Consider the following 23261-nt stretch of genomic DNA (forward strand, 5'->3'; position numbering starts at 1 on the left):
TGCCTATGTGTGCCTTTCTTTGTACCTATCCTGCTTGGAGTTATTAGGACTTCCTGAATCTGTAGCTTAATCAGTTTTTGGAAAATTCTCAGCCAAGATTGCATCTACCACATCCTGTCTCTCCCCCTTTTTTTTTCAGACTTCAATTACATGTTTGACTATTCATGGTGTTCTATGTATCTCTCAAGCTCTTTTCGCTATTTTTCATTCTTTCCTCTGAAGAGAGGAAAGATACTTCAGTAAGATATTGTCTCCTGACCTAATTAACTGTTCACTGATCTCTTTTGCTGTGTTGGTTCTGCTTTAAGAAGACCTACTGGATACATTTTTTTGTTGTTGTTCTAGAATTACTACTTTATTCTGTTTTTAAAATAAATTCTAGTTCTTCCCTGGTAAATTTATTCATCTTATCATTCATTTTCTTGAACATTTATCACAGTCGTTTTAATGTTTGTTTTATATAACTCCAAACATGTGGATAACCTATGTTTTTACTGTCTGTTTTTTTTCCGCTTGATTTTTCTCAGTTTGGCCTTGTCCCCTGGCATGTTTGGCAATTTTTTATTAAATGCCAGATATTATATTTGAAACATTGTTGTGGTTCTACATGTTGTTCTCTCCCCTCAGATTTCAGTTTTCATCTGGCAGGCAGATAGGATAGATGTAGATCACCTTTTACTAATCAATAATTGAGGTAATTTGAAGATGGATTTGATTCTCTGAAAGCTTCTGGTTTTCTATTCATCTTAATGCATATAGTCTTTCAGGAGCCTCAACTAGAACCTTAGGGTGTGTATTTGTGCCCTTCCTTCTTGGAAGGTTCTAAACTCCAATTTTTGTTCTGCTGGCATTGTGAGATTCCTGAGTATTCTTCATTGTGTAGCCACTTAGCTGCTGCTTGATTTCTTTTCTTTGGCTTTCACTTTGTGCAGCTTAAAATGAGGCAAATGCCTTTAGGAGGAAAGTGGAGCAGAATAATCCATTCACTTTTCTGAGGTCGTCTTTCCTTGAGTTTTAGTCCCTCAGGTCCTGACTGTCTTGGTAGCACTGCGACCTGATTATTTTCTCTCTAAGCCTGTGGTATTCTCAAAATCTCTGAGATATTATCTTTTTGGCCTTTTGGTCCAATGTTACTTGGAAATCAGCTAATGTTTCAAAAGCAAAGGCAGCAGAGAATGTCAGGTTCACACCAATGCCCTTTCCTTCTCTCTGGGTTCTTGGCCCCATTCTCAAGCTCTTAACTTTGATTCCATTTTTTTTAATTGGCTAATATAAGTCTTTGAGTATTTTTTCCAGAATATGTAAAAAAGCCATTTACTTTCTTACCTGTTTCATTTGGAAAATATTTTTCTCTTCCTTTCATACATGTTAACAACTTAAATGAATGTATAAGCCCTGGGTGATACCAATTACCCTCTCTCTCTTGTTTCATTTTTCATCTGTGATCTAGTGTTACACACACTCTTGAAGCTCTTTTCTTCCCTTGGTTGATAACTTGTTTTTGTTTTGTTGATAACTTAAATTTTCTTATCCTAGAAATCAAAAGAATTATCAGCATATGTGTCAATGTAATCTCTTTTCATTAATAATCCAGTCACAGAGTAAACCTTTTGTTTTTTGAAAGGCAGAGAGTGTGTTATTCTTTTCATAGGTATATACTAATGTTTATTGCTTTGAAAAAAAAATACAGGGTATTTTTCTCATTAAAAAAATTAAGCCAATTTTAAAAATATTTGTTGTAGAACATTCATATAATATATATCTAAAAAGTAGAAGTCTCCTTAATACTGATTCTCCAGAGTTAGTTAAGTAACAGATAGCATTCCAATAATATTATGTAACATCTTACAGAAAAATCTGAGTGAACTTTTTGGCCAACCCGGTATTTATGGACACTATGTACAAAGTTTTCTTTTTCAAAAATGGTATCATGCACATTATTTTGCAATTTGCTTTTTTCACTTTACAATATAGTTTGGAAATCTTTCCAAGTTAGCAAATTTTTCTGGTTATCTACTGCTGCATAACAAATCACCCCAAAATTAAATGGCTTAAAACATCAATGTATTACTACCTCTTTTAGTCTGTGGGTCAGAAATTCAGACAGGGCACAGTGTGGATGGTGTCTCTCTGCCCTATAATATCTGGGTCCTCAGCTAGGAAGACTCTTACAGCAGGGTCTAGAATAGCTGGGGACTGGCCAGATATCTATCTCTATCTTTCCCTCTTCCTCTCCCTCTCCATTTCTCCTTTATTAACTTGCTACCTCCTATCCTCCACACAGCTAGCTTGGGCTGCCTTGCAGCATGGCAGACTCTGGGTAATTGGACTTCTTACATGGTGACTTAGGGCTCTAAGAGAGTGTTCCAAGAGACAGGACATAAAAGCTTCCAGTTTAAGTCCTAAGCCTGGAAACTGGAACAAAATAACTTCTTTATTCGGTTAAAGAAATAACATATCCTGTCCAGATTCAAGGGAAGGGCGATGTAGATCCCAACTTGATGACAGGAATATTAAAGAATGTCCAGCCATAGTTAATGCAACACGGTAAAAAATTCACCTTCAATCAAGCATTATTTACATTCTTCTAACATGAAACATACCCAGACACATCCAAAAGTTCCAAAAGTCTCATCTCCTTGTGGCACCAGGTTCAGGCTTGAGGTCGTGGATCAGTTCATCTAAAGCAGGTTCAGGGGAGGTTCTTCTCAATCTGAAGATCTGTGAGCTCCTCCTTCCTCTTCACTAAATACCCTCCACACACCCGTGAGGCAGAGATACAGTAAGTGCAACAGACACCCCGTTCAACAGGGGAGGGTGTGGGTGGTGTTTCCTATAGCAGCCACACTGGCTCATAGCAATTGTGAAATCCAGCTGGGAACGTGTCATCGGTTCCTTAATTAAGGCCCAGTCCTGCTTCTTGGGAATGATTCTTCACAGCTCTTGGCCTCATCTTTTGGGCTTTTGGTTCCTCTATCAGCCATTCTCCCTCTCTCATAAGAAACAACTCTTCTTTGCAGCGTGTTTATTGTCCACGGACGGTCAGGGATCCAAAGGCCTCCTTTCCTTTTGTACTGTCTCCGTCCCTTTCAGCCCCAAACTGGTATGTTTTCTTTAAAAACATTGAGGGCTTCCTGTGAGTTAAACTAGAATCCATCCATTAGAGAAAAACTACACTTACACACCTCTTGAAGAATAGGCCCTTCTCTATTTTCAGCCCCTGGTGAGGCTGCTGAGGGACCACGTCTCTAGGATTCTTAGAAGCTCTTTTAGGCCTGCCCTTAAATATGTGTGAGGTCTTAACAAAGGATTTGACTGCACCACATCCCCAACTTAATCTTTATCTGGAGACCACATTTTACTGCCCTGGATTTGAATGTTTTTGCCTGGAGATGTCAGAATGAGCAACAGTTCTCTCGAACACAGCAAGTCCTGGTTCTTTCTATTTCCTCTAAATTCTACTCAGAACAATGGAATGATTTCTGCTTTAATTCATCTCTGCTTGTCTTTTATCACAGGCATCTAGAAAAACCCAGTTGGCTCCTTCTATGATCTACTTGGAACTCTTCTAGTCAGATCCATGAGTTCCTTAGGTAGCCTTCTCATCTGTGTCACATTACTACAGGCAACTGTTTTGCTAACTGACCCACCAGTACATGGCTCAGGTGCTCTGTTTCCCAGCTTCCAGGAACAGTCTTCTTGGCGTCCTTCAAGTCATTTCCAGGAGTCTTCCTGAGGCCCTTGAGGCTTTCACTAATAGACTTACGAGGCACTTCTGCGTTGTCCAATCCCAAAGCCAACGTTTTAAGTGTTTGTTACAGCGCCAGTCTACTTCCAGATACTGAATTTTGTTCTGGTTTTCTGTTGCTGCCTAACAAACCACTCTAAAACCTCCTGCCACAAAGTAAAGAATGTGCGTTGTAAAGAAGCCAATGCATTCCATTGTCCGCATTTTGATAGGATACATGAAAAATGTTACCCTCCAGCACGTACCCAAATGATTTTTTCTTTTTCTGCCTATTTCTCTTCAGAATGCAACAGACCCCGTCATCCCCCTCTACCCTTCACTGTCTTGGGCACTTGAAGTAGATGTAGTTATTGTAGTTATTATATAGAACTGCTTTTTCAGGTAAAACAAAAGAAGGAAAGACAGGGGAATGGCTGAGGTAGAGGTGGCAATGACTTGGACCATGTTAGAAAATGTTTACCACTTGGTAAGGTAGCAATCGTCCAGGTGTCTGATTTGTATAACTCTGAGTCCCAAAGCTAGAGGTAGGTGATAGAACAAAGTTAATGCTTACTCCCAGCTGTTTGCTGGAGGGCTGTATTATTCTGGGTTGGAGAGAGTACTTATGCCAAATCAAGGTACAAATGCATGGAACCCATTTTGTTCCATGTTGGTTTTAGCTTCCATTGTGATATTTGGTACAAGATTTTCTTTGGCAATTTAACAGGAAGGAGCTGACACATTTTGACCCTTAATAAATATATATTGAACAAATAAATAAAAGTTGGAGCAAGGGTACCAGGGCCTGAGAACCTGCAACCCTCTTAACCTGGAAGTCTCAAAACGGTCATAGTTGGCGAGGACCAGGAAACTGTATTTAGTGTAAAGTCTGCCACCTGGCTTTCTAGTTCTTGATGTCCATTGAGATCCTTGATTTTTTTCTTTCAAGGTTATGTCTTTGACATCTGTTAACTACTCATGAATAATGACAATAGCCAGCATTTGTTGAACACTTACTATGCCTGGAGCTGAGTGAACTGAGTGAATGGCTATTCCAGGTTATCACATTTAATGTTTACAACAACCTTATGGAGTAGATACTCTAATTATCCCCATTTGACAGATGAGGACAGTGAGATTTAGAGAGAACCAACAGTTTGCCCAAATTCACACAGGCAGTGAGGGCAGAGATCTGACAGATGTGTCCTGCTCTGGTTAAACGGTTAAATCTACTTTCTACCAGGAACTCCATGTGTGTATATAGACTTGCTTAAGGGACTTTGGTGACTTGGTTGCCATCCAGAAAACGACAGAACAACTGCTACAGAGGCAACAGATTACTAGAAAATGCAGCTTTCATCCAAACTAAGAGATCGGTGGGAAAGATCATTCTGAGACTCTATCCACTCTTTTAGTTCATCTGCCCGTGACCCTTCAGGGAAACTCTTGGAAGTGCCTTCTCTGTATTGATACATCTCTGAACTAGGTAGGTGAGATTCAGCCAATGGCTTACGAAGATAATTTTGGAAGTAGGGCAGGTACAAGGAAAGATAGTAAGAATACGAGGTAGCAAATGCTAAATGCCAAAGGTATGGTACCAGCAATGAGTGCTACGAGGGCTCAGAGGAACCACGCCCAGGCTGCAAACCAGGAGGTGCAGACAAGGAGGGGACCCTGATTAACTTGGGCCGCTGGCTGGCAGCACCAGTGCCCACGTTCTCTTGGCAGCCGCCCCAGCAGGAACAGAGGTGACTGCTGAGTTGTTTGGACAAGAGGCTTACGGCAGTATTGCCTGCTTGGCTCCTGATTGGTGTGAGAATTTTTATATATATCTTTTCTTTGATTCTGGGAATTGGAAGACTCTCAGTTGGTGGCACAGTCTTTCTGCCACCTAGAGGGGGCAGGAAACTAGGGACCCTGGAAAAGAGAGTGCTGTGAGGAAAGAGTAGCCTGCTCCAGCCAGGTGGGTTCCTTCTCCTGTGGCGCACCCTTGGGAGGAGCAGAAAGGGACTGGTAGGTGCCTGATTCTGTCTATGGGACAGACAGAGATGCGTCTTGGTGTTCTGATTTTTCTTTTCTTTCTTTTCCTTTTTTTTTGACGACACAAAGCTTGGTAGCACTGTGTATTCTGTCAGCTTCTGGGCACATGAGAGGTAGACAGGTGGGGACCAGAAAAGGTGACTGGAGGCTCTAAGCTAACGGGTTGCCCTTGAGGCACAGGGCAGAGGAGGAAAGGGGTCTGTCTGGGTATGGACTTGGCAGGGGGCAGTGCCAGGGCAGGTTGCAGACGGTCTTTGAGATGCCTAGCTCACACCTGTGTCCAAGCACCCTCTCCCCCTCGTCAAATCCATTCTGTGACCTTGGAAAGGGAAGTGGGGGCCAAACCACGTGTTCTCAGGCCCTGGGGAGAGGGATCAGAGGTCGGAGGGCGATCGCCGCAGAAGTGCCTCCCTCGATGGTGCTGGGGTGAGCACTTCGAACCCTCCTCCTCCCCCGGTTTTGGCCGCCGGCACCTCAACTCGGCGCCCGCCCTCCCCCCGGGCGCGGATGCAGGTGTGATCCTGGCCCTGGGGATGAAGTAGTTAAGGTGGGGGGCGCTTGGGTAAGTTGTCCAATACCGAGGAACAGCAGTTTGCCGGAGTTAACGTGGGCAGCTTCTTTGGGGAGGAAGGAAGGAGGACCGTCTGCCAAGCTCCAGTTCGCCCCCCGCGCGTGTGCTTGTGTGTGCAGTGCGTGTGTGTGTGTGTGTGTGTGTGTGTGTATGCGCGAGTGTGAGTGCGCGCGCGCCGAGGCGTTCCTCAGGTTGCGCTGCCTGGAAACCGAGGGAGCCATTGGCAAGGCGGAGGGGTGGGGGTGGTGTCTCCCAGACCCCCCGAGGCGAGGCGCGCCCCGAACCCCGGCTCCTGACGCGGGCGAAGGCAGGGCGGGGAAGGCGCCGCGGGCGGTTTCAAGGCCCCGGGGGGCCCACCGGGGAGGAGCCGGGGAGGAGGCCGGAGCTGCATGGAGTTTCTAGGGCGCGCAACTCCGGCGGGGCCTCGGCCACTGGGCTCCGGGGCTCAGCGAGGCAGCCGCGCACATGGGCTGAGCCCGCGCGCCGGGGCTCTGCACGGCCAGCGGGAGCGGGAGGGGTAGAGGAGCGCGCCGAGCCGGGGGTGCGGGGCAGCGTCCCCAGACGGGAGCCGAGGACAAGGACAGGAGGAGCGCGCCCAGACCGCGCTCCGAGCCAACGAGGGGCTCGCGCCGGCCCCGGCGCGCGCTTGGGGAGCGGCCCGGGGCGCCGTGGGAGCCGGCGGCAGCGAGGATGCCGGCGCGGGGCCGCGGCGGCCGGCCGGGGGTGTGAGCGTGAGGCTGAGCGCTGCCCGCCGGCGCCTCCCCCCGCGCCGCCCCCTCCCTGCGGGCCTCGGAAGAAGCCCCCGGCGCGCGCGGAGGCGCCTCGGAACCCGGGCTTCGGGGCGGCGGGCCCGCGCGGCCGGCCCCGGCCCAGCCAGAGGTGAGTGCCGCCGCCCGCTCGCTCCCGCCCTCTCCTCTTCCCTCAGTCCTTGCCCCTCTGTACCGTACCCCAAACCCGCGGCTGTCGCGGGCCCCTGGCCCCGGAGTGGGCGGGCGACAACGCCTCCCATACCTGTTGGCGCTGGCAGAGGGCACCGGGCGGGCTGGGGGTTGTCCGAGCTGCCTTGCCCTCCCTGGGGGTGGCTGCTGGCCGCCAGCCCCAAGATGTGGGGCCGGGGCAGGGCCGCGGGTGTCCCACCCGGGTGTCCCGGAACTGTGCGGGCTGCAGGCTGGGAGCCGCTCCCCGAGTCCCCCGCGCCAGTGGCCGCTAGTCTGCGCGCCCCCGGCCGCGGGCGCCGGGGCGGTGGAAGGGAGGAGAGCTGCACCGCAGCCCAGGTGGGAGAGCGGGGCGGCTTCCAGGTATCCGGGAAGCCGGGAGTCATGGCGATCGGCGGAGGATTGTCTCCATCTCCAGCCCAGGCGCGGGCTGCCCGCCCTCCGGGGCGCACGCTCCTCGCTGCCACCCGCCCGGCGCCCGCGGGCCCTGGGGAGCGCGGGATCACCCGGAGGCCTCCGGCAGCCCAGCCCGGGACTCGACTGCCACTCAGCTGGACCCTGGGTCCCCAGCAGCTCCCTGAGTCCCGCTCTCGGGTAGAGGCGGGCGCCGACTCTGCCGGGCAGTCTGGGTTTACCGGGTGCCCCAGCCTTCCCGGACTGGCGCGACGGGGAGTGAACTTCCTCAGACTTGGCCTGAGGGCGCCTAGGCAGCAGCAGGTAGTTCTGGGGCCGGCGTCGGGGCCAGGGAGAGCGGAGGACGCCTAACCCGACGGGGTGGGGCCGCCGAGAGTGGACGGAGGGCCACTTTTTAGCATCGAGGCGCCAGCCACGTGTGCCCTCTGCCCCCACGCCCAGCATCATTTCCCTCTGCTCTTTTTCCTTTGCGGACCAGTGTGTGGGGCAAGCGCCTTCCTTGCCCTTGGTGTTGAAGCCCTTTGCCCCGGGGAACGGTGCCTGCAGTTCCTGAGGTGCCAAGACTGGGGCGCCATCCCCAGCCCCTGAGCTTGATTTTTGGCAGAATAGGACACTTTGCTGGGCTCGGAGAAGAGCAGCTCAGTGCCGGCTGTGTGTGTCTGTGTCCACTGAAGTCTGATTAGCGGTACCATAGTAACTACATTCTAGCGTGGATAAGAGCAGCCTCGGGGATAGAGTTGAGGTGCCCTTCTCTGGGCAGAATGGGTAGATTTCTGCCCTCAGTGTGTACACACACAGGCCATTTGTGCAAATGTGAAAACTCATAACTCTTAGGATTTCCACGTTCTGCTTCTCTAACTGCTGACTTCAGTCCAAAAGATAAACTCTTTTTCAATTTAGGCATCAGAGCTTTGGAAAGGGTTTTAAAGCCATTGGTGTGAAATTGTCTTGGGGCTGGAGCAGGACACGGTTTTCATCCCAGCCTGATTCCAGCTCTCCTCCTTGGCTTGTTTTTATTTCATCTTTGGGGGCTGAAGAAGGAGGTGTTGGTGGAGTCCCCGTTTTCTTTGCTACGTGTCTCTATGAGGCTCTGAAGTCTGGAGGGCAACTCGGACCTCTCCTGTGCTTGCTGCTCTATTGGGACACCCCGGCTAAGGATCCATTCCTGGGCTCCAGGAGCCGCAGAGCTTTGCTGGTTCCTTAGGCAGCTGGGCCCCACGAGTGCCCGATGGATGCCCCCGGGCCGTGTTCACCCCGCAGCCTGCTCTGGTGGAGGCCCAGCCGAGCGCCTCCCCCCCACCCGCCCTTTCTGAGCTCACTGCAGACATGTGGGCAGTAGCTGCCTGAAAAACAGCTATGTTTACTGAGAAGCTGGTCTTCAACACTGATGTTGGTTACTGGCTGTATCCAAGTGGAGTAATGAAAACAAAACTCTCTGGAAACCCAATCCCTCGGATATTTTATTGGAGGAGTGCTAAATCCGCTTAGAATTGTTCATAGAGATCACCTTTCTCTGACCTCCGACTGTAACTATTGCCAGTAATCAGGCCTTCAGTGAGGGTGCAGCATAAGGGCTTTGTAGGAAGAAAATCATTTCATTCAGCTGGTTCCGAGGAGAACGCACGATGGGCGGGACTTGATGGAGACCCACGGCTCCCTTTCCTCGCTGAGGGGTGATGGGGGTTGCGGGGGGCGGTGAGGCTGCGCGTGTGACAGCTGCTTGGCCGAGTTTAACAGTTATCTCCGCAGTGGGAGGCCTCTGATAAGCGCCCAAGTATTGGGCAGGGTTCGGCTGCAATCTAGAAATTTCTTTTCCATAGCAAGTGGCTTTGGGAGGGACAGTGTGCTCCCGGGTCAACAGCCCGGGAGGGGTATCTGACGGCTGGTACTTTGCCCCGGCGCGGCGTCCGCGGTCTTGCTGGCTTTCCCAGCCCACTCCAGCGCTGACAGCCTCTGCAGTGCTCAGTGGGTGGCAGAAGGGGGCGCTAGTTCTTATACTGAGAGGAATTCTGGTGGCTCAGCGAGAACTTTGGACATTTAAGGTCTTTGCAGACCCTCTTAATTCGGATTTCTGGGACCCTTCTAGATGCCAGACACTTTACACATTGGAGCTCACGGAACTCCCATTTTTTCTTATTTGGAAACTGATGCCGAGGGCGGTTAACTAACTTTCCTGAGGCCGCGTAGCTTGTGGGTAAGAGGCAGGGTTACGGTTTCATTCAAAGAGGCCGGGGTTCCTGATTGGAAGTCCAGGGATCTTTCCACACTGCTGCCTATGATCTGAAGAGCGGTTAAGTAACCTTTGACCTTCGGTGCCTTGTCTAGGGTCAGACCCATGGCGGGTGCCCCCTCTGTGTTTGCTGAGTGAATCTAGGGCAGCATCTCATTCCTCACTCCTGACGAGGAAACTCAGGCACGGGAGGAGCTCTGCCTGGTGCAGTGGGGTCGGGGAGGAGGCCCTGCCCTCCACGTGTGCCCACACTGGAGCCACGTGAGGCGCGAGCCCAGATTGGCTTCATTATAGGCTGCCGCGTCTTTGTTTGTTTGCATGTTCCCTATCCGCGCCCACATTGGTATGGGGTGGGTGGCATCTTTGCTCTTCCTTCGAGGCTTAACCTGATGTAGTCAGAGTGTCTGAAACGTCCTTTTGCGATGGAGAACCATTAGGCAGCACAACCAGCAACAGCCCCCGATGCTTGTTAAAACCGCGTGCGTCCTGACTCTCGAGCGCTGAAACCATCCCTCGAGATGGGCAGGGCGTTGGCCGATCCCCCGGTTACCCCACTGGAGGGTAATTCTGCATGTGGTTAGAAAGGAGGAAAATGAAAGCACAGTTGTTGCATCCAACCTGGGGCTTTCCGAGTGAATTATTGTTTTAATCATTTAACATCTAACAAAAATGTATTCAGTGTCTATTATGTGGTAGGGATAGAGAGATGAATGTGACACGGCGGCCATCAATAAATTCACAGATTAGTGGGGAAGGCAGACCATGTGTGAGGCGTGCACGTTTGCGAGCAGAGACGCAAGGCAGCCCGCCTAGCATGGCAGCGATGTCTGAGCAGAGCTTGAAGGATGGTTATCAAGTGGCCAGCCTTACTTGGGGATCCCAGTGCAGAGGAAGTCGGGTGAGAGATAAGAAAACATGTGGAAAATGTGAGGAAGCAGCTGGTAGTTTGGAGCTCCTGGAGCCTCAAGGGCGAGGCAGGGAATGACAAGAGAAGAGGCTGGAATGGTAGAAGGAAGGTTTTGGTCAGGACCAGGGGGCAGGCGGCATGGTCAGATCTGAGTTTTAGGTAAGTCCAGTTGGGGCCCTCGTGGAGAGCAGATTTGGCATTGAGGTAGACCAGAGGCGTGGTACCAGTGAGGCGGCTGGAGCTGAGGTTCTGGTGGGGAGCATGGAGAAGAGATGGCCCGAGCAGACATTTAGGAGAATTCTCAGTTAGGGTTCCTGGGTTGCAAACAACAGAAACTGACTTGGGCTAGCAGCTGAAGCAAACAAGGAGAATGCTGTAGGAGTGCTGATGGGAGTTCGCAGGGCTGAGGGCCTGCCCGAAGAACCAGGCTTGCAGCAGCTGGGAGTCAGGCAGTCGAGGGCATCTCGGTGGCTGGAGTAGTCTTTCGGTTTCTCTCAGGTGATGCTATGGAAGTAAATGATCTCCAGCCTTTTCCTCCATCATCATCATATTTATTATTATTTTTTAAATTTTTATTATTCTGCTACATTCAGAATGCTCAGAGGAAATGCTCAGAGGAAATGTCTAACTGGCATAGCTTTGGGTCTTCATATCAGGAACAGTTTTCTGAAAGTTCATCCGAATGGGGAGAGGTAGTTTTTCTGAAAAAGGAAGTTGGAATGATCCTGCTAGAAGACTTGGGCATGTCCTCCACAGGAGGGATAGTTGGTGGGACTTACTGATCGATTGAGTAGGAGTAAGAGAAAGGAAGGGTATAGTGTGTCACCACAGAGTTTCTGGTTTAGGTAACGGGGTGGATAAACAAAATAAAAGTCTGGCCCAGACTAAATAACCCACTTGTTTTCCCGCCAGCAGGGCTGTGGGCCGCTCTCCGTTACCAGGCCACAGGAGAAGGTGACGGCCTATTTTAAAAAGTCTCATTAAGGGGCTGTGCTGCTGAGAATAAGACCTGTTTAAGTAGGTTACTTAAGCTCATGCCCCACAAATCTGGGTACTTTGAAAACATTTTCATTCATTCAACCAGTATTTATTGAGCATCTGGTGTGGGTACTGGGGACAATGGTGAATAGAGGTGGTACTCTCATATTCTAGTGGTGTAAGACACAATAAAAAAATAAAAATGGAAAATAAAATTAGATGATATCATGGAGACAGATACAGGGGCTGCTTCAGATTGGGTGGTCAAGAGAGTTCTCACCGAAGAGCCGTATTTAAGCTGGGTAAATCGGGGGAAGATCTGGGGAAGAACTTCCAGGCAGTGGCAGCAGCCAGTGCAAAGGTGCTGAGGTAGGAACCACAGGGTGCTTTAGAGGAACAGGAAGGAGGCTGGTGTGGCAGGAGATGTGTACCGAGAAGCAGGGGCTAGTTCCTGAGGGGCCTCAGAGGTCACCCTGTAGAGTTTGGGCTTGATATACTGAGTTTGATGGGAGCACAAGGAGGGTGTTAAACGGCAAAGTGACGTGATTTAATTTACGTTTTCAAAAGATCACCCTGGCCGCTGTGCATTCTGTGTGCACTCCCTTGGTGCAACAAAGAGAGTCTTTATTCATTAGAGTATAAAATGAAATGTAGTGTTGAAGAGTAACAGATGGAGAGAAAATGCCTTGGTGACCTTAATTTAGTGGTTTCTAATGTACCAATTAAACATGGGTATGGACAAAACCACATTTCTAGTATGATTTCAGTTTTGTTTAAAAACTTGGTACGGAAGAATAATAGAAAGAAGTGGACTAAATATGTGAACGTTGTTGTCCCAAGGAGTTGGCATTATGAATATTTGTTTTGTTTTTTTTAAATGAACTCAAATGTATTTTATAATCAGAAACAAATTGTTTTAAAACGTAGATGCCGACGACCACTAATGTCTTGAATGAATGGGGTGTTGTGAGACTATATCGACTGAACACTTTTTCCCTACCATTTTATTTCTGGAAATTTTAATGTCAAAAACCCATGGTCCTGGTTGGGGCAGAAATTAGGATGCTTCTTTTGCACCAGCTGTCCAATGGGTGGCTTTTTTTTATGCTTAAAAAATATTTTTCATTATGAAAGCCAACATTCTTCTTTTTAAAAGAAATTAAAGCCGTACAGAAATGTTACATAAAAAAATGAAAGCACCTCTCTGCACTCTCATTCCCCAGACCATTCACATTTCCGTACATAGATTGTTAGATTTTCTTCCTTTGCATTTCAAACACCTATATCGATATTTTGTCGAAGCGTTTTGGAATGTTGCTGTCACAGGTCACCCTATCTCCGAATGACTCTCCCAAATTCCTTCCTCTAGAGCTTGAAACCTTGATGACCTTTTCCCCCTTGAAACAAAATCATTAGGAAACTTGGAACACATAACTTAGCTAGGAGAAAGGGTATCTTGCCTTTTTTAGGATTCAGAGTGTTTACTGAAAGCATGCTTTATACTTATAAAGAATAGAGCAATTAAATATGCGTTAAAAGTTCATCTCCGAGCATTTAAACAATATTGCTCTAGTGTTAGAGCCCCAAAGTTGGGTTCATGATTACAGATCACTTCTACTTTTTCATTAACACAAGTTAGCTCATATGAAAACTTAGAAGTGCAAGTCAGGGAGCTTGGTTCGTTATTTTGGTGACATATTTATGACCACGGAATATTATCCTTTGAAAACGGGAAAAGCAAAGTATTCCACTAAGTGTTACTTAGAGCTATTGATGTGTTTGGGAAACGCTGTCCTGCGTGGTCTCACCACGCAGACTGGCTTTGGGGATTGCAGTGTCAGGAATGAACTGCGACCAGCTCCATGCTAGTGTGTTGGATGGGAGACTCATTATGCGATTCAGCAGAATTACTACCTTTCCCATCAGTATTTTAATTAAACACATCCTTTCTTGGGGGAAGAGAAGAGTGAAGACATGCTTAGAAGAGAATGCTTGTAAAGTAATAGAACCATGGAGTTTATGAGAGAGCAGGGACCTTGGTTATCTCAGTTTACAGATGGGGAAAAAGAAGGACCAGGGAGAGCAAATGACACGCGCTCCGTTACACAGCCACTTTCCCCACCCCAGCGCCTCTTCCCTACACTCTGCACCGGCTCTGTGTTGTTAGAAAAATGAATTTATTTTGGTAAACCCGAGAATTAGGAAAGCGTGCTGAACCTGATGAAAAATGGGAGGGTTTTTGTGCTGTTCGTTCATTCTGTAAAGTGTAATCTGTGTACTGATAACAGGCCTAATTACTGTGTAAACATTTTTATAGCCTGGTAAGAAAACCTAAAACATCTGTACTGCACATGGATGGAGCATTTCAGCCTCCAGCACCCACTACTTGTTCTTAAATCCAGTTGCTCTGTTATTTCCTCTGGTCTACGGTGGATGATTCATTTCATGCACAGACACATAAACACATATTCCGGATCCGGTGGGAAGTGACAAGTAATAATAGCAAACTTGCATCGTGCTTACTACGTGTCATCCACTCTCTGATTATTAGCATTTCCCCCATTTTACAGATGAAGAAATGAAGAAGCAGCTCAGGGGCCCAGGTTAGCCCGTGTTGGATGGGACCCACCACACCATAGTCTCCCTTCCAGAGGCATGTTAACTTGCTAGGTGAAGTCTCCACCTTCCCTTGCCTCCCAAACACAAGCAGGCTTTCTGCAATAAAGATCAGGTGGGACTTTGTGAAATCACTTCAGTTAAACCACTTTTCGTTCGGGCAAACTCATGAATGTAGAGCTGCCAACAGTTCCCCACGGGGATGACGTTTTCAAGTCTGCTTGGTGGGTTGCCCCAACCCCTTCCCTTCCTGAGTCACTTGGCAGTAACTGGTCCAGGACAGATCATCTGCCCTCAGCTGAGGATGGTGGTTCTGTTTGCACTCCAAGACTCAACCCTCAAGTTTGCTGCACCGATACTAACCGACCTGTGAGCCCTGGTAGATTCAAGAACTGCTAGCTCCCAGCTTGGCTCCTGTGCTGTCTTTACATAAACACCAAAGTCTCAGCTTCTCACACCTAAGGAGAGAAGTGCTTTCAATAACCCAGAAGCACAGAATCCGTGGGGCCCTCAAAGGGCAGTAGGTAACGGGGGGGGGAGGAATCATAATGGAAGGAAACATAGACGTTGGTGGTTACTGTCAGTGGGTCCTCACTCAGAGATCTTAGCCTTAAGTTGTTAGGAATGATGCAGGCTGATTCGGAATCTTGCACACCAGAAGGGACTGAAGCTGAGGAGGATTTGCACTGGACTCTTCTGGCTGCCTGAGTTCCAGCTGCTGGCCCGAGGGTTCCATGTGCTTGGAGATAGATCCCTGCATGGAAGGTGCTACTGTAGAAGCAGGCAAACACTGCGTTTGCCATAAGAGACAGAGAAAGAAACAGAGAGAGAGAGAGAGACAGAGAGAGACAGAGAGAGAGAGAGACAGCGCACCAGTGCTGCCAGGTAGCTTTTCCTGGAGTGGCCACGTCCTCCAGGACCTTGGAGGACGTGGGATGGTGACCCATCATCAACTAGCACTCCAGCTAGCGGGTGACCCTGCTGTGGCCTTGGGAAAGGTGATACAGATCTTTCTAGAGGGAGGTTAGTTGGCTCTGGATTTGAGTTTTAGAACCTGAGCCTGAGAATTTAGTTCAGTGCTTCTCAGACTTTGCTGCACATTAGAATTCCCTGGGCAGCCTTAAAAAAAGTCCCAATGCCCCATCACATCCCAGACCAGTGAAATCTGAATCGCTGTTGTGGGGAGGATGGGACAAAGCCCCCCCACCCAGGTGATTCCACTGTGCAGCCAGCTTTGAGAACCAAGGCTTTAGGACAGCTTTTCTCAAAGGAAAATGCCTGCACATTGCCAGGGGATCTTGTTCAAATGCAAATTCTGATGCCCTGGAGCAGGCTGAGTGCACCTGCATTTTTCACCAGCTCCACGTGCTGCTGGAGGGCAGGGCCTGGTTAAGAAGAATCCTGTTCTTGACTTACTTAGCTTCACACAGATGGCTTCTGGAATCGCCTTTTCATGAGAGTATGGCCTCTTTGGTTCATTCAAGGCAGGGTTGGAGAACAGGGGGCCCGGATCCTGCCTCCCCTCACTTTGTATTCTTATAAAGAAGAATAGAGCAATTAAATATTCATTAAAAGTGCATCTCTGAACATTTAAACCTTATTGCTCTAGTATTAGAGCCCAAAAGTTGGTATCGTGATTACAAATCACTTGCATTATTTGTCTTTCTGGATCCAGCACTTTGTCCCGTCCCTGGTCAGCATTTATAGAGTCAGAATCAAAGGCTCAGAGAGCTGGAAGGGACGTTAGGAATTATCTAGTCTAAACCACTCAGTTTTGGAGAGGGGGATGCCGAGACTCAGAGAGATTTGTCCAGAGTCACAGATCATCAGGCCGGGGCTGCTGTGGATGCGAGACCAGGAGGAGGGACGCGGGAGGATGACTCCTGGAGAGAAGACACCCCTGAGCTGCTCCTGGGGCAAGGGAATCACAAGACACAGACATGCAGAAAGACCATGGATATAGTTACGTTCAAACACCTGTGAATCCAGAAATGTCACTGCCAGTGATACCTGTGATTCGCCATCCCCTCCTTCCAAATTTAGGTAAGGACACAGAAGTGTGACCAAGTTGTTTGCTTCTGTGGTTGGAGTTGACACCTCGACAGATATTCAGTAGCCTGGTCCCAGGCGGGATGCACACGCAGGCCGCCCTGCTTCATGCAAAATAATTACATTTACCATTTCCACCCCAAATATTTTCCTCCTGTCGTCCAAACAAAGAAGGAACATTCTCGACATACAGGTTTCTGGATGTCACGGTGGATTGTGTTAAACCCGCTGTAAGAATAGTTCATAATTGATGTTCTTGGCATTTATCACCAAGCCGTGACATGTTCAGCAGGTGATGACTAATAAATTATATTTTGTTGGATCCTTTTTTTCCACTTTTTCAACTCCAGGCACCTGTTTCAGCATGTCAGTGTTGACAGGGACGTTTTCCTGCCCCTCTCTTTATGCTTCTTAAACTAACTTGAGATAAAGGCAGTGGGCGTGAGAGTGAGGGGCTGAAATGGACATTGCTTTCTTAGGGTGTTTTATTTCGCCCTATAAGGTCAGATTTTTCTTTCTTTCTTTCTTTTTCTTTTTTTTTGGCTGCGCCATGCTGCTCGCAGGATCTTAGTTCCCCGGCTGGGGACTGAACCCAGGCCACAGCAGTGAAAGCCTAGAATCCTAACCACTATGCCACCAGGGAACTCCCAAAGGTCAGATCTTTAAACAGAGTGGGAGAAGACTTCTTACGGGCACATGAAAGTTAGTATAAAGACTGAGGCAGTATAATTATAGCTAATGGTTATATAAGTCCTCCTTTCTGAGTACTTTACATGTGTTAACTCATTAAATCCTTTCAACAAGGATTTAATGAAATAGACACTGCTGTTGTCTCCATTTGCATGGATGAGGACACCAAACCAGAGAGAGGTTAAGTACTTTACTGAAGGTCACACAGCTAATGAGTAGTGAAGCTTGACTCTAAAAGCTATGCCCTTAAGCTGTGCTGCCTCTGTAATTCTGATTGCCCAGGACATGCCAGGGGCTGCAGAGAACTTCCACAGGACATTGTCACCCAGACCCCGACTCTGCCATTCCCCTCCTGGAGCACCCTTTGACCTTTGAGTGGAGGCCTGCTAATTCCCACCGCTGGGCTGGGTCCCGATGGCGTTGGCCTGGTCCTGTTTCCCCCATCTTTGCTTTTCTAGTTCTCTGTAGATGTGTCCGCTGATGGGCCTACCTCTGGGCCAACCCTAGTTCATAAACTAAACTCCAGTTGGTAGGGTTGGAGTGTCATTTAGGGCAACTGTGTGTACGGTAGCATCAGATACCTGTGTCCCATTGGACTTTCAGACTTTACACCTTGCCGTGTTGGCCATGCATGGACTCAGTTCTGGCCTTCAGCCTCCCATTGAACTCAAGGGCGAGGACTGGGCCTTGAGTCTGTGACTCACTCTTGCTGGACTGTTCATATCGGTTGATCATATTCCCCTAACATGAGCCTCTAGTGGGGGTTCTGCCCCTGGCAAACAGATGGAACCCCTGGGTTCTCCCTCACTTCAGGCTTGTTCTCTGGCCTGGATCTCCTGGGTCTAGTCCTTGCCTGAGTTGTGCCATGATTGCGCTGCCCTTGGCCGTGGGCTTGGGGCTGCCCGATGCTTCACTGTCCCCAGCCCATGCCCACTGCCTTGGTCATCGGCTCGGCCTGGTCTTGGTGCTCCCTCTCTTCCTGTTTGTCTGGTGTTGCTGCCTGATTTTCACCTCTGTTCCTTAGGGGCTGGCAGACCTTTTCTGTAAAGGGGCATAAAGTGTATATTTTGGGCTTTGCAGGTCCTCTGGTCCCTGTTGCAATGACTCAGTTCTGCTGTAGTAGCTGGAAAGTAATAACCACGGACAAGATGTAAATGAATGCGTGTAGTTGTGTTGCGATTACACTTTATTTACAAAAACAGAGGGTGGACTGGATTTCAGCCCGTGGTCGTAGTTTGCTGACCCCTGCTTCAGGATGCCATTGGCTGCCTCTTTCTTTCAGCCTACAGTGATTCTGTCTCTTTAGAGATCACTGGCATGCCTAGCCTAGAACCCTGGACCACGAATTCTACTCTGAATTCCCCATACCTGTGGACCTTCCTATAGCACCTATTGCTGTATTCACTTTGCAACCCTTGACCTTGAATAAAACCAACCATTCATTTTTATAAGTTCTCAGTCGGCTAAATTGATTCCATTAAAAATGTAGGTCGTTCAACAACAGCTGGGTCTTAAATTCTTTTTACAAATCCTGGTATTGAATTCTGGATGGTTTCTTGACCAGAAATACAATGGCCGTATTCCTGAGTCTCTTCTCCTTTGAATGCCCTCCTCCCCTCCCCACATGCATTCTAATCAGTTTCCATTTCTCCTGGGCCCAAATCTCAAATTTTCCTTCCTTTAACTCATCAGTGTAAGTCTCTCTAAAACTGTGCTTGATCTCGCTGCATCCCCAGGCTGCCATCCTATTTCACTCCCTCTCTTTAGGGCAAAGCTTCTAAAAAGAAGTCTCGCCCCTGCCACACTCACTTTTTGACCTTATTCTTGTCTTGTCCGTTAACCCTTGGCTGCTGTCTGCCCCTACTGTTGGGCCCCTACTATAGTAAGTCTTATATACTTAATATATTGTAAACTTGCTTTTTGAAAGGTCATTGATATCCTCATTTTTAAAATCCAACGATGTGGACTCCTTTTTTTTTTTTTTTTTTTTTTTTTTTTTTGCGGTATGCAGTCCTCTCACTGTTGTGACCTCTCCCGTTGCGGAGCACAGGCTCCGGACGCGCAGGCTCAGCGGCCATGGCTCACGGGCCTAGCCGCTCTGCGGCATGTGGGATCTTTCCGGACCGGGGCATGAACCCGTGTCCCCCGCATTGGCAGGCAGACTCTCAACCACTGCACCACCAGGGAAGCCCTGGACTCACTTCTCATACTTGGCAACATTTGACACCATTGACCGCCATTTCCTCAGGTAACTCCCCCCAGAATGAACTCCCCTGGCTTTATTCTCACCTCTAAGCTTTTTTTTTTTTTTTTTAATATTTATTTATTTGGTTGCACTGGGTCTTAGTTGCAGCTCACAGGCTCCTTACTTGTGGCTCGCCGGCTCCATAGTTGCAGCTTGCCAGCTCCTTAGTTGTGGCATGCATGTGGGATCTACTTCCCTGACCAGGGATCAAACCCAGGCCCTCTGCATTGGGAGTGTGGAGCCTTATCCACTGCACCACCAGGGAAGTCCCTCACCTCTTAGCTTTTTACGTTAGTCTGCTAGGGCTGCTGTAACAAAGCACCACAGACTGGGTGGATTAAGCAACAGAAATTTATTTTCTCACAGTTCTGGAGACTGGAGTCCAAGATCAAGGTGTCAAGCAGGGTTGGTTTCAGAGGCCGAGGGAAGGATCTGTTCCAGGCCTCTTTCCCTGGCTTGCTGACGGCTGCCTTCTCTCTGTCTTCATGTGGTCTTCCCTTGTCTGTGTCTGTGTCCAATTTCTCCTTTCTTATAAGGACACCAGTCATATTGGACTAGGACCCACTCTGATGATCTCATTTTAACTTAATTACCTCTTTAAATCCTATCTCCAAATATGGTCACATTCTAAGGTGCATTCTGAGGTTAGGACTTCAACATATGAATATTTGGGGAGACACTATTCAGTCCATAACACTTCTCCATCTCCACGTTTCCCTTTACCACCCCTCAAATGCTGCTATTCCCAAAGTCCATTTCTTGGCCCCTTTCTTTTCGTGCTCTCTCAAGTTTCTCTCTTGGAACAATCTTCTTTCCCTTCACGCTTTAACTAGCTCTTGTAACATCACATCTTATCAGACGTGAGATGTAAATTATCCCACGGGCGCTCCAAACTCAACGTGGCCCAAACAGAACGGACCGTTTCCTGTGCAATACACAACGCGTTCTCCTGCCTGGCCCGAGACCCCCAGCCCCGCAGACACTCAGAATAAGACGCTTGTTGTCATCTCTGGCCCTCTCTCCCCACCCACCGGTGACTGATGGGTGTGTCACTTCTGTTGTTTGGCACCGACATTCCGATCCCACTGGCACAGCTGTTATTCTGGGCTGGACGTGACCCTGCCCCTCCAGGTCCAGCCACTGGAAATGCAAGGTGAGTGATGCCACTGTGGACCCTTCCAGACCCTTCCAGTTGCATCTCACTGAGGTTGAAATTCCAACGCCTTAGTGACTTTCATTTGGCCTCCTTGGCCGTTGACCACCGCCGCCTTCGAGTTCCACCAGACCACAGACTCCTGTGCCTTTGCTCCTGCTGCTTCTGCAGCCTAGAAGCCCCTTGACATTTAAAGGCAGTTAAATCTGACTTTCCCGGTGGAGTGTTCCTTGATCCCCACGATGGATTTAATTTCTCCTTCTTCTGTGTTTGTGTAATTTTTATGACCCAAATGTGTTTGTTACCTCGACATTTACTGTAATGCTTCGTGGCTTGGGCTAGGTATCGTATTTAGAATTTCAGAGTACAGGAAAAGTAAAAATAAAGGGATTTTAGCAGGTGTCTGCCTTCTTCCAATGAGGAAATAGGCCCTCTACAAATTAACCTGCAGTTACGTCTTTGAGGGGAGAGGCTTGGTGGCGTGTGTGCATACGTAGATGTGTGTGTGTGCGCACATGTGTGTGTGTTTCTCCACTGTTCTTGGCACGGTGCTTTGCCCATAAGGCGTGTTTGGAGATGTTTCTTAATTTTAGTTAGAGGGCAGTGCTGTGGGGATCTAGCTGTGTGTTTGGCACTCTGTGGTCTTAAGACTCGGACATCGACATAGGAAGAACAGACCTGTGTTGGTCGGCAAGATGGTTCTCACTGCAGGTAACCTTTGTCTCCATCACTTGCTCTGTGATGATTTGCTGTAGTGTACACTTCTCGCACTGGGGAGGGGGCTGTAGAGGAGGAGAGGAAATGAATTAAATGAACCCCTTCTTTCCGGTCCTTGAATTCCTTGGAGAAGAGGTGGGAGAGGAAACAAAGGAAAATTAAAGTGTTTCTTAAAGGGACCTTTAAAGTAAATCTGAACAGACAAATAAGGGAGTCATTATTTGCATTGAAATCAAATAATTCACTGTAGGGTCCTCTTAAAAAAGGAAGTCCTGTCCTGAATTTGCGTGAGGTTTCCAGATCATTAGGTAATTGACAGAGGCAGGGAAAACCATCCCTGTGAACAGGAGAGGAAGCACAATTAGAAGTAACAAGCGAGCAGGTCAGATGTTATCATGCACATCGCTGGGAGATAGGGTTAGATCTATTGCACAGAGTCAAATATTTTTCTGAAAGGGTGTGGTGGTTTAACGGTCTTTTTTCCGCCTTTCCAATGCATGCACGAATCTCTGCGTTTCACGCTTCTCAAGAAAGTCTTTGGGTTCCCGCGTTCACCAGGACTGGTGGCCAGCGGTGCGTCTTGGAGGGTCACTAAGTCCTTTCCCCTGGACGGGCTGGAAGAAGTGCACACACCCCTCCCCCGTTCCTTTCCTCTGGCTCAGAGCTCCTGGCTGTATCTGCGGGACATTTCCTAGACCAGGACTGTCTGGGGGCCACGAGGGCTCACCTTATGGTCACCGCTCTGTCTCCAGCGTTTGTTGTCCGGCTGTCCTGTCCTGCCAGATGCCAGCTGTCATTGGTCCCCCGCTGGAGCCAGCCAGGCAGAGCGAGCAGAGTTGTGGGAACAGTTGTAGCACCAAATTGCCCAGTTTAGATCCATTCAGGCTTCGTTTAGAAACGTTTGGGAATAAAATCCCCTGTGGCATGATGGGCGCTCAGACTCACCAACCCCTCGGGGCTCCCTGAAGGAGAAGACTCCTGCCATTCTGGTCTTGGCCTTCTTGTATTAAAATGTTGCTTTAAGTACAAAAGTAGAAGATGTGTGGTCAAGCTTTGGAGAATAAGCAAGGAGAAGACAATAAAACTTACTCTTAATCCTGTGAATCCAGAGGTAACTTGGGGATCACAGCTTGAGGATAAAATCTCCCAGAATTTGTGTTTGTACATGTGGGTGTTTTATGTGTGTTTACAAAGTATTCCTCTATTTATTTGAAGGGGTTGTGACACGAATACCCTTGTGCGAGCTGCTTTTTAACTGACTATATTGTGGATGTCTCGCCGGGTTGTTGTGTGTGTTCCCACTTCATCATTTTTAATGCACGTATTCTATTCCACAAACAGGTGTGTGGTGTGTTATTTTTGACCTGTGTTATTTTTCTAAGGATAAATTCTTAGAAGTGGAATGATCAGGTCAAGGATTTGGGGACCTCTCCTAAAGATTTTCCCATTCCCACTTCTGATAATGTGGGATGACTCATTCCAGATGGCTTATTTCCATACGTCCTCACCATCCGCTATGGGCATTAACTCTTTTTAGAAATTCAGTAGCCAGATGGTTTTGCATTATTGTTTTATTCTGGATTTCTGGGATCATAAACAAACATGCACATTTTTTTTCATGTACTTATTGGCCGTTTGATTTTTCCTTTTGTGAGTTATCTATTAATATATATATATATATATATATATAAATATATATATATTTAACATCTTTATTGGAGTATAATTGTTTTACAATGGTGTGTTAGTTCCTGCTTTACAACAAAGTGAATCAGCTATACATATACGTATATCCCCATATCTCCTCCCTCTTGCGTCTCCCTCCCACCCTCCCTATCCCACCCCTCTAGGTGGTCACAAAGCACCGAGCTGATCTCCCTGTGCTATGCGGCTGCTTCCCACTAGCTGTCTATTTTACATTTGGCAGTGTATATATGTCCATGCCACTCTCTCACTTTGTCCCAGCTTACCCTTCCCCCTACCCGTGTC

The 23261-nt window shown here is 48.2% G+C and overlaps 1 protein-coding gene across 2 annotated transcripts in view; it reads left to right on the forward strand.

Moving 5' to 3' along the window:
- CALN1 (calneuron 1) overlaps nucleotides 1-23261 on the forward strand; it is a 432488-nt gene that overhangs the window by 41381 nt on the left and 367846 nt on the right. Inside the window, exon 1 of one of the 2 annotated variants that reach the window (XM_060032203.1) lies at nucleotides 7208-7217. The exons of the other annotated variant lie outside the window; for it this stretch is intronic. The gene's annotated coding sequence lies outside the window, so the exon portion shown is untranslated. Of the gene's footprint in view, nucleotides 1-7207; nucleotides 7218-23261 lie in introns of those variants that run through there. 2 annotated transcript variants of the gene reach the window in all.

The sequence above is a fragment of the Delphinus delphis genome, chromosome 15, assembly GCF_949987515.2.
Source record: "Delphinus delphis chromosome 15, mDelDel1.2, whole genome shotgun sequence".
Lineage (NCBI taxonomy): Eukaryota > Metazoa > Chordata > Mammalia > Artiodactyla > Delphinidae > Delphinus > Delphinus delphis.